General features: G+C 37.2%; 1 long non-coding RNA gene across 1 annotated transcript in view; it reads right to left on the reverse strand.

The window, feature by feature from the left end:
• Window positions 1–16991, reverse strand: part of LOC118171438 — a 33874-nt gene that overhangs the window by 10420 nt on the left and 6463 nt on the right. Inside the window, exons 2-3 of the long non-coding RNA XR_004753205.1 lie at window positions 16637–16691; window positions 8811–8964 (exon numbers count right to left, since the gene is read on the reverse strand). This is a non-coding gene — a long non-coding RNA (uncharacterized LOC118171438). The remainder of the gene's footprint in view (window positions 1–8810; window positions 8965–16636; window positions 16692–16991) is intronic.

The raw sequence follows: 16991 nt of genomic DNA on the forward strand, positions 1-16991 counted from the left end.
AAATCAATGCCTCTCAGGCATAAAAGGATATATTGTCACAGGATAATATCTCTCCCTTTTTCTGTGTTTTGTTATTTCTTTCCTTTTTTTTTCTTTTTTCTCTCAAAACTGTCAAAACAAATGCTTTGCTTGAAAATAATTCTTACAGTATTTTGGATTCCTATTTGTTTGACGAATATGAACAAGTCAAAATTAAAGGCATTTGTCATCACAGAATCAACTCCAGAAACTAAACGGGAGGCACATCTGACAGGAGTGCTTTGTGTTCTGGAGAACCATTTCCTACTCAGGGAATAATTGCCCATTTGGGGATGCTACAGGTGACACATTAGACATAAGCATTCAGATTGGGTATAATAACAGCATCCCTGCTAAGTGTGAAAACATTTTTTCTGCTTGTAAAAGTTAAGAGGAATCAATATCAATAAGTGTCATTACTGTGATTCCCTTTCCTGGTGGGATTTGAGTGCCCTCCTACCTCACGTTGCAGAGGCTAGCCTCCCCAGCAGAAAAGAGCCTGTTGCCTCTTCAGTGCAGAGCTGGCAGAGGGGATTTACAGGGTCTGCTTCTTCCCCAGCATATATGTTACATGCAGGATTATCAGGGTCCCCAGCATATATGTTACATGCAGGATTATCAGGTTTCCCGATACCAGACCTGCTTGAAAGAGAGAACAGATTTATTACACAATCAAAGTGCAATCTAAGAGTCTAGTCTAGTACATCAAACAATGGTTTCCCATAAGCGAAGGCTTCTGGCCTTTCATGATTAATAAATTTATCAGAAAAAGAAAAAAAAAAAAAAAAGAAAAGAAGAAAAAAAAAGTAAACGCTGAGGAAAATGAATGCACGTCCAGAAGAAGGTTTAAGTGTGAGTGATAACAAGGAATAAAAGCAGGAACCGTAAACAAGTAGAAAAACAGAGACTCGCACAATAAATTGTTGCCCTAAAAAATCGAGATATTAAGAGGCCTACCAACTATTTAAAAGTAGTCATTTGGTGCAAAAAAACAAGTTGCAAACTAAAGAAAATGCTTAATTAAATTTGCCTACACAAGGTCATTTAAAAAAAAAAAAAAAGTATTAAAAAAGAGTAATCATAACAGAAACAAAAGTCTGTAATTTTAGAAGATGATTACTAACTGCACTAATTAAGTGGCTTTAATTGACTCCATCGAAGTCAAGAGACAATTCATATGTATATTGCTGCAAGACTCAGTAATCATAATTTCTGCAAAGTAACTTTTAAATGAGTTATCCTGCAGCTTTTATTAGCAAGATAGCTGTTTTCAATCCATGATTTGCAGATCCCCAGGGGGCCTCGGATTACTACCGAGGCTCTGGAGGTAACTAAGAAAAGCATGTTTACTGTCAATACACTTCCCTGGAAGCTCTGAAGGATCCAAAAATTGAGAAAGATAAAGAAAAAGGGGGAAAGAGGGAATACATTTTTTTTTTTTCTGCTTTATTACCACTTCCTAACTTTCTGAGCACTTTCAAAATATGGAAATATATCTTCTTGATTTCCCCTGAAGAACTGTTATTCTTTCTTTGCCTTTCTTAATTAAACGGAAAGAATATTAAAAATAATTTTAAGGCACACATCCAACAGATTTTAATATGTGCAGCCACTACTTCTGAAAAATAGCTTCTAAAAAATAGCTTCTAATTCCTTTAACTTCTTACCTAATAATTACTGAAAATGGGCTACTTCATCTAAAACTTATTGTTTAAATATCCTGAACCATGCTGTACAGGTACATCAGAAAATAACCTAATGCATCAATGCTTCTTGTTTGGCATTGCCAGGTTGCCAAGGTCTTCCTTGTGGCTCTTACGCTCCCTATTTAGAAGAACCCCATCGTGTATTTTTGGCAGATATTTCCCATGAAACCCCCGGTTTCTCCACCTGGTTTGCCCAGAGCTAACCTCTTGGATATGGAGGAGCAGCGGGGAAAAGTCCCACACCAGAATTAGGTTTTATGTTCTCTCTTTTAGCCCCACAATGCCTTTGTTTAACCTTGAAGACTGATGAGAACAATTAGTCCCTCTCCTCCCCGTGAAATCACTTTATGGATGTGCAGCCTGTTGATTTCTTGTCATTCCTCTTCCCTAAATTGAATATGTTCAGCTTTCCCACAGTCTGACATTATAAACCCTTCACTCTTTTATTTGCACTCTTCCAAACTCTCTTATTTATCTTTCTTTTTAGAAATATCATGCTCAAAAGCTTTATGTAGCATTTTAAATGTTGCCTACCCGGTTCAAAATTGAAAGGGCTATATTTTTTTTCATTTATAGCTGATGTTTTACAGGCGATCAAAACCTCAAAAGGTGGAGAACTGATCTAAAGATGTATAAAAGTCTTTGTACTATAGCAAATACTTCAAGACTATTTTAACTCAGATGTAAGAAAAAGCTGAATTAAAAGTACATGTATATAAAAGTAGCTTAGCCATCTCTGAATCTTTGAACATTTGCCATGACAACCTTAGAATTTAACATACTTATTTATTTCTTGTGTGGTCTCCCCTAAAAGAAGGGAGAAAATTATTTTTTTTTTTTTTTTTTTTTTTTTTAAAAAAAAAAAAGTTATTGCTTGTTCTCACTTATCTTTTGATCTGTACCTGTAGATTTTTTTCTTTGTTTGTTTAAAAGATCCAAGAAAATAGTTTGTTGCCAATATCCTATGGCAGGTTTTGTTTGTCCTTTTCCAGATAAATGGAGGAAATAATTTACTCTGAAACCTATTCCCTTCCTGCCCCCTGCAGCATGCACTCCTCTTCAACTCCATAATGCCCTTTTTCCTTGATCATTCTTTCCATGGTGGGAGAATCAAACACATGAAATTATGTTCTCATCAGTTCTTACATCTAGATTAATTTTAACACTTTTTTAAATAATATCCTAATTCTTACCTTGGATACAAATACACGTAGCCATTTGTGAAAATAAAACACTATCATACATTGCAGCTTATACATGCTTTTTACTGAGCTATCAAGTGACACCCCATTACGCACAGAGCACAACACATGCTGCTGTACAAGGCATGGAGGCAGGGTAAGCCCAAGGGGAGCTGCCACACTCCATCCATCCTATGGTGGCCACCCATACGCACACTGTAACCCCCAGGTAAGTGCAAGGGACTGAATTCTCTCAGAAGCATTGCCCTATCATGAGGTCTGGACATGAGCTTAAAGGTCTCCCTTTAAAAAAAAAAATAAATAAAAAATCTTTTGTTTGTTTTTCTTTAGACATATAGAGAAAATTTACATGGATCAGGATTGACAACACTGCCAACATTTCCTCATTTTTATTTATTATTTCTGTCAAGAGAAGATATTAGTTACAGACTGAGCCGTGAGCTTGGAAGTATAGCTGCCCTTATAGGGTAAAAATAAAACCACTACCATCAACAAAAAAACAAGAGCTACCAAACGTGAGATATCAAACATGGGAAGAAAAACACAGCATCGCAGAGACACGACAGTGAGGCAGTATTTGTGGTAACTCCCACTGCCCAGTAAATTAAGATGCTCTATGCCCAATGGCTTGCTTTCCAGCTCTTCCTACAAGATATCGGAGAAATATTAAAACTGCTGTATGCCAGAAAAAAGTAATGGATTTTAAATCAGAAGTAACTGACAGAAGTTTATTCCCTTCATCCCAAGAGACTCAGGCTGGGCTTTCAGCAACAGATCCAACTCCAGGCAACACTGGCAGATGGTCTACATGCCATTTCCCCCAAACAGTTTTTCACAGCTAAGAACTAAGATTTGCAGAAATTCCAAAGAAATATCATCTTGATTTTCCGGATGAAACACAAGACCTCTGGACCTGAGAACTGTGCATGCCCCCTTCATGAAGCTACACCAGGGACCCACCAGTTCAAGGGCATTAATAACTTCAAGAAGTTGGGCTGCTCTGCACAGCGCTGTGTGCAGCTTACATGCCAATGAAGTCGATAAGAAAGATTTCCTCTAATAGGTTTTGAATCAGCTGGAGAACAGCACAAGGGTGCCATGCTCAACATACAAAAAGGACAATTGCAATTGGCATCAAGAGAACAACTTTAGAATGCATAAAATAATAACATTTTTTAAAAGTATGCATTTCTCTTTATATCTGCAGCAAAAAAAAAAAAAAAAGACCAAAAAATGTTAATGCAAAATTGTGCAATATGCCAGTTATTACCAATTACTCCTTTATGCTTGACCCATTCTCCCAGCAAGTAGCTCCACTGCTCTTTACTATCCTTATGTCCATACATGTATGTGAACAAAGATATTTATTTACAAACCTGTGTGCACATCTTTTGGTCAACACCACTGTGGGGTTAACCTGGCAGGCAGCTAGCACCACACAGCCCCTTCTCACCCCCCACATTAGAGAAAATTAATTCTATCTCAGCCAAAATCCGGATGTCCACAGACCAGCCATACTTCTCTGCCACTTCAGTAACCAGAAAACAAAGAAGGAAATATGCCTGTGCAAAGCCACAGTATTCTGCCTCACTGCTTTTTGCTATTTTTCAGCTGGGTGTCACTTCAAATTACCAAGTGCTGTCCAAATTGCAAAACAAGCCCTACAGACCAATTTTTGTACTTATTTAATACTTCCAAATTCACTGACACTGCATGAGGTATAAATAAATAAGTGCAGATATTGCCCTAATATGTTTAGGGTAATATAAATGTGTAAAAATATTTTTTTATTTTTTTTTAATTTTTTCTCTTGCAGAAGCAATCAAACCATAGTCTGAGCTAAAATAAACCTTTAGGAAAAATACTCAAAGACTGGAAAATGGGCTAAGTATGTATAATTTGGCTAAGTAAAAAGTAAAAAGTACGCTACATGCATACAAATATTTGATGAATGAACTGAAGTAGAAAAAAAATATGTAGGATAACCTAAGGGTGTATAGCTTAAAGCGATGTGAGAAATCTCCCTGACAGTGAGACATATTAGATTGTGGAATAGTCTCTTAAGGGAAGAAGTGTCAACCCTAAAATTTAGATAACTTGATCTATGATTAGGAAAAAAAAATAAAATGTGTACCAAATTCTGGGATTAGAGGGGATAATCCAGAAGATAAACACTGGTAAAAGTTATATCTCTGCTTCTAACTTGCGGGTTTTTTAGCCCTTGCCAAATGAGCAGAAGACCAAAGGGGACATCCAGGTGGAGCAGAGGACCCTGCCACCTGTAGTCAATGGGACTCCAAGCACTGCTCGAGGTGCACAGGCACTGCACGATGTAAGGGCATGAAGACACACCCATCAGAACACGTAGGAACCACCAGCAAGGTCACTCTTTGAGACTGGACCACAGCTCTCCAAACGTCCCCTCCTACCCTATTTGTATGCTGCAAGTCAGCTAGAGGAATCAACATTTAGAGTGCGTGCTCTACAGCTCTCTTTCCACATTGGTGATAATTTATAAAGGACGATCTGCGTAAACAAGTCATAAAACTTGTCTGTTTGCTGCTTCTCATTTGGTATCTTTTTCCCCCTCCAGCAGTAAGCAATAATGTCTCCAGTCTGTGAATAAATATCTTTAACCAGAGAATTTCTACTGAACTCAAGAAAGGGTATGTACATGCCCATTATAAAGCAGTGACCAGCAAATATTCTCTAGGTACTTCACAGGTCTTTCTATAGAATACCTGACTCATCATCATAGGCTCACATCATTTTTCATCTCCATAAGGGGTTAGCCTATGTTTACCAAGTGATTACCAATTTTCTTTACCATAAATAAAGTGAGAACTAGTACTTGTCCCGGGCTAATGTCCAGGTTTTAACCCAATTACAAAATTTCATGTGATCTATCTTGTTTACCTTTTAGAATTGTCTATTTATGTATATTTAAAATGGTGACTTGTAAATAGATATTATGCCTACATTTAAAATATATGATTTGTATAAGTATACTATTTATATATTCATATACATAATTTGAAGTGTGCAGAGGAGACAGTTCTCAAGCCAGGCTTATTGAGATTCAAAGTACAGCAGGCATTTTTTCTCATCCTATGATATACTATTTTGAGGCAAATTTGCATCTCATAGCCAGGGGCATCATTTGCAGGTGACTGAACAATCAATTAAAATTGCTTAAGGATGTTATCTGTAGGTTTTTCAATATAGCCAGGTTACTGCTACTTCCTCACATGGTTAGGGGCATTTTAGTCATTAGTAACAGAGTTTTCCTTAGGGTTTCTGGTACTGTCTTACAGATATGCATCATTTTTTCCCTGAGCTGACGGAGGACTGAACTTGCAGCTTTTGAGACACTGTGACATTGGTCAGTCTTAGCAGTATTATAAATCTGACCTAATATAATATATATATATCAAACTTAAATTAAAACTTAATTAAATTCCCAAATTTAATGCAGGTGAATCATAAAAAATTGCTTCAATGGCTCCTCCATAGTCTCAGATCTTGGGGTCTTTGGACTTTGAATTCAGTGGAAGACAAGTCAGCAGACCTGAACTGAATTCAGGATTAGTAGTGGATAAGTTTTAGGATAGTCCAGCTTGCCTGGAGCAGTTTCAAAAGCAAACACTTTTTGGTATCCATGTTGTTTATAGCCAGTTTGCTGTGATTGTTTGCAATTTCTCTTTTCAGTTACACAGTCTGATGGGCTCCAGCCTTGTATTTCACTTCCAAGCTGCTCTACAGTGTGAGCATGTTCACATAGGTCGTGAACTCCATAGCTGTGATTACGATAGCTCTTTATTTCATTAGTGTTTGATAATTGTTTTTTCATAGGATAAATATTTTTAGTTGTCTGAACAAAGGCACTTATGCATAACAGGGTTCAGCACTTCTATGACTAAGCTGCCTTTTTTTTTTTAGGTTAGCTATTCAGTCAGGGAAAAACAACATTTTTTCACTGGTGGTGAGTCAATCATACCACAAAATACATAGTTAATGTTTAGGATTTTTTCATAAACTGTTCATCAAACACTTGTGAATAATGAATGCATAAACTAGGATTAGACATGATATGTAAATTTAGGGCTCAATTCATCCAATAACTTATTTATCAAGAACAATTTGAGCAGTACTATCTAAAAGCATCAGTTTAGTTCTCCATTAATAACCAGTTGAACTTTCTGACTCTGTGCATAAGCATATGCAAAACACAGGCATGCACACACAGCTCTACCCCAGCCCTGCAGCCACAGAAAACAAAGGGCTCCGAGCCTCAAATTTCCACCCAAAAATAGTCCAGGAACAATCACATTACTGCTACTGGAAGTGAAATGGCACATTTTGCACACCCCTTACCACTATGTTCAGTATGCACGTTGTTTTCTTGACTTAAGATAAAATCAGAGTGTATTGGCACCGCCATATCCAGTATTGCTCCAGTGTAGCTAAGGTTCAGTTATCATTTTCATTATAAACATTTGCAGTGGGTTGGAATAATCTGTTGTAGAGCACATCAAACTGTCTGCTTGGACGCATTAATTTTTTTCCTCCTTGCGATTGATTTAAATCCTATAAGACATTTTTGTAGAGCAGCCAAAAATAAAAATGCATAATTTTCAACTTTTTTTTAATAGTTACATTTCAGATTAGAAACCAAAAAACTTATACGTAAATTATTAATTGTCAATTCTCACTAAGGCAATGCAAAGCAAACAACATCTTCCTGTTCAGCTGATTCCAGGAAACTGTCAAACCTCTGAATATTGTAATGCAGATGGTCTGCACCACTTTAAAATTTTCAGTAATTAAAATATTGTCATTGCATAAAAAAAAAAAAAAACACTGAACAATTAAAACCACATCATCTAGTTAAGTCATATATTGCACATGTGAAGTGATCAAGTGAATCACTGTTCACTCAGATAGGCAGCAACATGTCTAAAACTATTTTGTTTGCAGTTCATAAGAAAAAGTTGAAACTGAGAACATTTCTACAAATCAAACATCTTGTTTAAAATGTCAGCCTGCATCAAATGAAATATTTTATCCAGGATTTGACAAGTTTAAGTAAGATTTGTATCTCTGTTGGGTCATATTTGAAACCAAAATTAATTTTGAACCAGAAAACCAGATTACTTTGCTTTGTAAAATGTCAGAGTATTCCTTTTTTGCAACTGTGCTGCCAAAAAAAAAAAAAAGAAAAAAAAAAAAGAAAAGAAAAGAAAAGAAAAGAAAAAAAAATAAAAAGTTTGCCAAAGTAGAGTCTTGTGAAAAGAGGCTGTAGTTCTGGTTTTTACTTATTTATTTATTTATTTATTTAAACGAAAAGAGGAGTGACTATTCAATGTGTTTTCACCTGACTACATTGTTTTACCTGTAAGACTCAACAAAGTTGTGGAGTCACCTCAGGTACCCAGCTCCAACAGTCACCTCTCCACATTAGCTGACCTACGCTCAAAGCACAACCTGTAGCTCCAAGAAGCGAGAACAAATACACTCACACTGCGAGGTGTTACTCTACCTCCATCTTCGGGTGAAGGAAGGAGGAAGTTAAAGTCACTTCACAGCTAATGTTGCTATCATTAATTTTCTGTGTGTGCACTTTACTCACGCAGTCAATTTGTCATTGAAGGGTATAATTTACTCTTCTCTCCACAGACTTTTTAACAGCGAAGGAAAAGACTTCGGCTATTGCAAAGCGTGCAATACTGATGATAAGGCAGAAAAATCAGAGCTCTTGCAACCCTCCCATCACTTTGAGCCCTTTCTTCCAGCCAGGCTCTAAAGGAACATTCCATCAAAGCCAGAAGAAAACTATATACAATTTCAAACCCTTATCTGACCTCTTGTTTCCAAAGGGTTATACCGTAAACCTCTGGGTCCTTCCAGCTTTCTTTTTTCCTGTTAGAACACTTTCAGGTGTCCTCTCTACCCCCGCGCAGCTCGGAGCGGTGGCTTTCACGTCAGCCATCTCCTGCTCTGCTGGGAGCCCTTGCAGACGGGCAGCTTGCTGACCTTGCCTTCAAACACAAAAGACAAAAGAGAAGGGATGAAACTAGCTGAAGGAAGAGAAAGAGTTGTACAAGACAGCAGAGGAGAGAGTGAAAGACCGCAGCGACCAAGTATCGGTGAAAACTGCAAGTTACAGCAAAACACACTGCACACTGCATTTTAACCCCATCTCTGCAACGCAAGCAAGGAGAGCTTTTCTCCTTGTGATAACTTAGAATAGATTTGTTATACTCCAATGAATTATAAATGTATTATATTGTACTCTAATTATTATGAAGTGCAGGAAAAACTGGGCTAGAATAAAGATGTTATTTCCATTAAGAGAAAAACAAAAAAACTCCCAAATCAATAGCCTGTTAGGGGAGGCTTTAGAAAGTTTGGTTCTCTAAATATGGAGCAAACTGACCTTGAAAGTAATAAAATCCAGGAAAATTGCTCAAAATTTTGCCACAAAAAAAAGTATTTTTTTATACCTACTCAGCCTTATAGCATGAACCGCACTGATTCCAGAAGACAACTTTCTGATAGCATATTTAACATAGACACATTTCTGCAATATCTCAGAAGACATAAAAAAATAAAATAAAAATAAAAAATCTTATGAGTAAAAGTCCCTGTGAATTGTTATGGGCATATACCTGTCTTAGTGTCTTCTAAAAGTAAATCCATCTCTAAGAGCAGAGACTTATGGACATGTTTAGAAATGGCATCTAAATCTGAACACTTGATAATGTTCAAATATGAGCATAATAATCGAGTTCATAATGATGAGCTCTCTGTACTATTGACTGTCTTTTCCTTTTACCACCAGAGTTAAGTACCATTTTTTGGATCTGAATGCAGTTTGTTTCTCTGCAAAGTTTATTTTCACAGTTATAATGTACATTTTTCATTTGTAATATCAGTCCATGGCTGATTATATTCCCATTAGGGAATATAATAAAAAGAGGATACATGGAGGTGAATTTTAGCTTTTGGTTTATTTATATATTTTATTTTTATTATTATTAGTTTTTCTCTGAAATTCGCATTGAGAGAAGACTTTTGAAGGTGAATCTAGTTTTCCAGACATAGCAGTTCTGAGTGGAGTTACTCTGTGATCTGCATTTTTTCCCCCATCCTTTGAGCCATCGTGCTCATATTGTGGTTTCCAGAGTCACTCTGCCTTATTTTTACCTCGTATGACTTGAATCGGAGATGCTGCACAGCAGAGTCTCTGCTCAATGCTACCAGAGGAGCAAACACTGGGATCATGAGGAGCCCCGAGAAGGGTGAAAAGGGCTTTGTCTCCCTCAGCACTGCAGTGCTGTGCACAGAAGCATCCTTTGGTTAAGGGTGGAAATTCATCTGGAATAGCTCGTGGGCTACATGCATGTACACAGATTTATATGTGCACATGCATGCAAGCTTATATCTGTTTTCTGACATCTTGTCTTAAGCATGCAAATCTTTCTTGTTATTTATTGAACACACAGGTTGGCTACTCACCCAAAACCCTTTTAAGTCAACAGGGGTCTGGATTCAAACTAAAATATTTGCATATAAAATTGAATGTTGTCCTTTCAGAACTTTCAGTGAAAATTAAGAGACACCATTCATAGAAAAAATAAAATAAAATAAAATAAAAATAAAGAGCTTCGCAACAATTAAATAAATTTACTGAAAACAAAGGTGAACAAAGTTGTCGAACATTCAGATGTTATTCAGAGCATATTCAGATGAAGTTTTCCAACCTCCTTGAATGCTGACCTTCAAAATTACATGTAACCATCTGCTCCTGAAATCTATATATTTCTCGAGATGAGGGAATGGGAGTTCAGAGCATGAATTTCCTAGGGGCTAGATTCTTGGGGGAAGCATAACTAGGGAAGCATGACCAATAATTTCCCAGCCTGAAAATCTCTGGAGTTATCAGCAAAGATAGAGAGGAGAGGCTTTATGATGTGGAGGGCATAGCTGATTAGAAAACTCACTTTAAATGGATGCTAAAACAGGGAGAAAAGGATCTTGGCTGGCACTCAAAATTTAAATAGAGCATAAAAAGCTGTTACTTTATTATTTCACGAGAAACTAAAGGAAAGTAATCAAGAATACTTGTGTACAACTTATTGTAGTAAAGAAAAATAGAGGGACTGCAATTCAGATTTTGGAATCCAGCAGTTTTATGAACTAAAGCAGTAATAAATCCAAAAATAACAAAATGAAACAGAATTTAGGAAGCTATTTTAAAACAATTTGAATTACGCAGTGTATTAGTGAGTGTTGGAAAAAAAAATATCTATGTATTTTTACATTGCAGCCGTTCTTGCTTGCGTATAAAAAAATAATAAAATAATAATAATTAAAAAAAAAAAAAAAAGGATAAAACAAGAAAGTATAACTCCTGGAAATCACTATTATTGCATTTTGTATTGGCAGCTTATATTTACAGTATCCATTGTGCAAAGATGAAATTGTTGCAGGTCTGTAACTACTGTCTCTTTTGAACCTGTTTTTTGAACTATACACGCATTTGCTGAAGGCTTATACCGAACCCCTGGTAAACATATCACACACAGATGGCCCTGATGTTTTATCAAGACACATTTTTGTTCCTTTGCTCTAAGTACAACGGTATATTTTGCTATTCCCTGCCTCTGTAGTGCCGCAGGATGTTATGTTCCAAAGGGAAACGTCTTATACAGGATCACCTTTGTTATTATTTATTATTTATGCAGAAGTGCAGACAGGCATAAAGAGTGCTTAAATAAAAGGTCCCTTGCAGAGGAACGTACAAGCCGGAGTCCCAAGACTCCTGACTGTGCTTAACTCCAATGCCACAAGCGGCATTGGGAGGCAGTCAAAACTGAAATCCATGAAAAAAAAAAAAAAAAAAATGTTAACCGTGCCTTAAAAGTTTTATCTTTCAACCATATCTTGTGCTAATGAAAAAGGGAATATCCCAGCTGTTACTGAGCTGAACTCTCACACTGCCTTTAGGTAAAGGCTGTGTGTGCACTTGACCTCCCTTCACAGAGGTGGATTGGAATAGGAGGAGTTAACTAACTTGCCTTACTTTATGACAACAGCATGTCAAAAGCAAGGAGTGTATCCCAAGTGCATTGTTTTGCTCTCATGTTTTAATCAGAAAGCTCTCAATCAAGATAAATATGCGGGTGGATAGGCAGGTCTTGCACCTCTGGCAGTATTTCAGTCTGTGCAGGCAAGCTGTAAGACTTCAAACAAAACGCTCCTCTGATGTTGGTGGTAGCAGTCCACACCTCATTTGACATGTGTAATTAGTGTCTCAAGGTGCAAGGTAGCGAAGAATATTAGCTACAGCCCTTATAAGAGAGAACAAAAGACCTAGAAATATGCTTATATTTAGCCTTGATGTACTTTCATTTTTAAAGCAAACAGAAGTAAATCACTCTGAATAGATTTGGGAAAAAAAATATATATATAAAAAAAAAATGTGGTAGACCAACCAGAGGAGCAAAATCTTAACCAAATGAGCAAAAAGGATAGACTTTTTTCTTGTACTTTGATTTCTTATCTTTCATCCCTTACTCCTTATTAATCTCTTCATCTCCTGTTTGACCCATGTTTCCACTATACAGCTGTCCATGCACAAGGCTTGGCTTTTCAGCCTGTGACTGGGTCTATCACCTGCTCCTCCCTCCTGCACTGGAGGAACAACTTCTTGCAAGGCAGCCCTGCTTCTTCGGAAAGTGACTCAGCTGGAAGGCACATGGCTGAGGGTAGCTCCCACAACCTTGTTTTCCAAAAGATTCCACAAGCTTTCAACGTGATAAGGACCTGTCCTGTCTTACATGTGGGGTGCACAGCTGCTTTTCCTAAAAATGCCAGTGAAAGGGGCAAGCACAATCATCTAGATTCCTCCTCCTCTTCTTGTTTTTATACTGTATCACTAGTTTTGTTGTAATCAGAAGACAACAAACGATAATCTCACACAAACAGAAAGTGGACCCTACGAAACCCATCAAGAAGCCAACAGTTGTGAGACTGATTTGTCTCACATTGCTCAGCCAGACAAAATGGCTTAGAGCCCTTCAAGGGTCAGCAGGATCATAAGTCTGTACTTTGTTTCAGCAGGCTTTGTTTCATTCCTAGAAAGATATTTATTGTGTCTTAAGATTTAGAAATAAACTTTTACAAACTTTATACTTCAGAAATAAACCTTTACAAACTTAATACTTCACAAACTATGTGAGACTTCCACTACTAGTTATCTTCGTTCAGGAAAAACTTCTTTCCTGTATTAATGGTGTTTGATTCTCTACTTTCAAGTTGCAAGTGGAAATGGGAAAAAATAAATAAATAAAGTGATGAAATAAGGACAAAGAAAATTTAGGCTGAAAACCAGCAGAAACTCCCATCTCTTAACAGACAGCTATAATAAAATTTGAAATAACAGATTGGTCAAAACACTGAAAATAAGCTATAGAGAACAACTTTTGCACTGACAGGAGATGAACTTGAGACTGAATAGCTTTCATCCATTTCTAACTTCTGATCATACCAATAGAACAAGGAGAGGGTGTGGATATCAAAGAAAATTGCTTTGGGGAATTTAGTCTCACTATTAGTTCTTTATCCCCAAGGATGTTGTTATGAAATGAAAAACACCTCCTACAGCTGCCATAATGGTAAAATGAAAAAGAAATACTTATTTGGAAGAAAATGTATGTCAGATGTTTATACAACAGGAGTAGACAATAACATAAGAAAGCCAGATTTGAGTAGATAGAAATGGCTCCTGTGCAACTGGGGACCAGCAGGAACCTATAACAAGCAATATATCTTTGTTTAAGGATTAATTGCCACCTTTCAGCAACGCAGGGCTTCCATCAGTAGGAAGCTTGAAAAGAGAGACTCCTGAAAGGGAGTATTATCCTTGTGATGTCCCAGCTGTTTCAGAAAGGTAATTGAGCCTTCTTGAAAGAAAAGGAGCTTCTGCAAGTCGCACTGCACTCCAGTAAGAGCCTTTCATGCATCAGTAGTTCATTTCCGTTGAAGTATCATGCCATTAGCATATAGGGATATTTATTATATACAGAATATCAAAACAAGGCGACTTCTAAGAGCTTACCTTGGGAAAAAAAGGAGCTCAGTTTGTCTGGAGGGGAAAAGGAGTGTTGGCTTCTGTATTAAAGTGCATACTAAAACATAATGAAGTTTGGAGAAAGGCAGAAAATCACTGAGAAGATGCTCCTGAACATCTTTTGGGTATTCTGTAGTTTTTCCTACCTTAGGGCTAGATTGTGCCACCCGGGGCCAAGCCTTTATAGGGCATGATACAAATTGTCCCAGATTTCCACTGTGTGACCATACAATAAACTGGTTGACAACACTGGAGCCTTTACAATGACAGTCTGGTCCCCTTGCAAAGCTATGGCAGTGGCATTACAGTCAGCATATCTTTTCCATATCCATATCCCTGTTGTGCAAGGGGAGCAGACCCTGAAAAGCTGCAGAACAGCAGGAATACACTCCAAGCAAAAAGTAAAAGCAAACAACAACAACAACAACAACAAAAAAACCAACTTTCTTGTTCTCATAACTTCTCACATTTTTAGGAAACAGACCTCCCATGGAGGTGGTGCAGAAGACGAGAAATCAGCAAACGCTTCAAACATAGCTAATTTACCTAAGCCAAAGACAGAAAACTTGAAGTTAAATAAGGTACTGAAAAGGAAATATATTTTTAGCATTTCACAGCTTGGTGCTTTCATTTAGAAGAGCACCCCTCTCAGAAATATCTCTAAGATTTCTCTGGCTAAGAAGTGAAGTCACTCAGGCTCCCAGCGATTTTTACAGCAGTAAAACTGCAATCTCTCTCCTGCCGCTTTTATGACTAGAACCATCTCTTTTTCACCTTCTTTTTGCTCCTTTCTGCTCCTTCTGTGACCCAAGCTCTATACTCACTTAGGATGGAAGCAAAGGCATGACTGTACAGGTCTGAGCTCCACCAACCCCTTCTCCTTCCTGCTGCTGCCTCCAGTATTCTTTCTTGCTTCTTGGATCTCCAGTCTGAGAGTATTTTTGGATGAAATCTAAGCGTCAACTGTGTCAACTTCCTAGACCTTGAAAATGCTGTATGTATTGGGTTGAGATTAATCTCTCTCGCTTGACTCCCCAGGGAAGGCAATTTAAACCTCACATCACAACAGATGTGTATTAGATTCGTCACTAGCCATGCCAGCTTCCTGTGTCAGTACCTTAATTCACTTTCCATATGCATTCCTCCCTGCTGAAATGAAAGACAAGATAAAAAGGCATAGAAATGACATGTGGTTTTGTGACCCCGGCTCCTGTCAAGAGCTAAGAACTGGACCACAACCATAAACGCATTTAACATAAGCAACTGAACAGCAGTCATATTATAATGATTTACACAGCTGCTAAGAGCCTTGGCCTTCAGATGGTATACTGAATTTAATATTCCCTTATGCAGATATGTAATCAATTTTTAAGCTCAGAAATTTAATATCTCCCCACACCGGAGTAAATTTCCTGTGTTGCGAAGACTGCAAGGATGAAATTTGCAGCCCATATTGCAGGCACTCAGCTGTCATTCTGTGGCCCACTTTATTGAGTTTTACTTATACCCAGATGGAACCAAAGCCTGAAACCTAATGACTTTCACTATCCTGTTGACTGTGAAGAAGAATTTTTCATTAGCCTAATCTGAAATCATAGAATGGTTTTGGTTGGAAGGGACCTTAAAGATCACTTAGTTTCAACCACCCTGCCATAGGCAGGGATGCCACCCACTAAATCAGCTTGCCCAGGGCCTCGTCCTACCTGTTCTTGAACACCTCCAGGGATGGGGCATCCACAGCTTCTCTAGGCCACATGTTCCAGTGCCTCACCACCTTTACAATGAAAAATTTAATCCTTATATCCAATCTAAACCTGCTCTCTTTTAGTTCAAAGCCATTACTCCTTGTCCTATCACTATAAATGGAAATACCATAATTATCAATTGACATATATTTATAAAAATAGTAAAATATAAACAGTGCATTACATTTTTATAGTAATTTAAAATCATGCTGTTGTAAGCAAATAATCAGTTTGTCACTCCAGAAAAAGCCAATGTGCACTAATATTGCTCATGTCCCTGAAGAGAAACAGCTATTAAATTCTTCAGTTTTTCTATGCAAAAAACAATTCTGGAAATATGCACAAATGTTCTTAATACAGGTCCTATGATTCTTCTAAGCATCATTTTGAGAAAAAATTAGCTATCACCCTCCCATTTTTAGTTACAGGTGTCTTCAGAATAGTGATTTGGAGTGAATGAGTTACACATGCCCTATGGAAAAAAAGAGTTTTCAGAAATATGTTGCGGAAAACTGAAGTGTAAGACAGAAAACACTAAAGCCATGAGGTATTGCGCTGCATCTTTAGAATATGGAGCAACAAAGCAGTAATTTAGAATTAAATACTACATTTAGCATGCAGTGTATTCAGAGTAACAACTCAATAATATAATGCAATAATAACTCAATAATGTATTATCCAATACATTTCTCAGTAATGAATGTTAATCATTAGCCTGTTTATTAATGGCTGAAAAAGAAACCACTATAAACTTTGGCTGTGGTAGTCAGCAATGATGCATTACTCATATTATTTCCCACAAAGAAAGTTAATTGTTATTGTGCATTGTACCTGAAGTCCTCAGTGGTATATTTTTGTCCTCAATATTTTGTAGAAATAGAAATTTCTGGAAGAAAAAAAAAACAACAACAACAAAAAAAAAAAAACATTTTTTGCTGTATTCTGAATTCATATACAGCACTGTTTTGTTTTAGAGAAAGTTATTTCCAATACCACTCACCACCCACATGGGAACCAGCTATTCAAAACAGCTCCCTGGCTGCTTTCAGCCTGCTTCTACTCCCTCTGAAACCCTCCCTGCATCCAGATTTAGGATGAAATTTGCAAAAGTTTTTTTTTAGAAATCATTTTATTAAAGTGGTAAAATTCCAGTTTATCCTCATCAGCAGAACACCCAACAACCAGA

The sequence above is a fragment of the Oxyura jamaicensis genome, chromosome 9, assembly GCF_011077185.1.
Source record: "Oxyura jamaicensis isolate SHBP4307 breed ruddy duck chromosome 9, BPBGC_Ojam_1.0, whole genome shotgun sequence".
Taxonomy (NCBI): Eukaryota; Metazoa; Chordata; class Aves; order Anseriformes; family Anatidae; genus Oxyura; species Oxyura jamaicensis.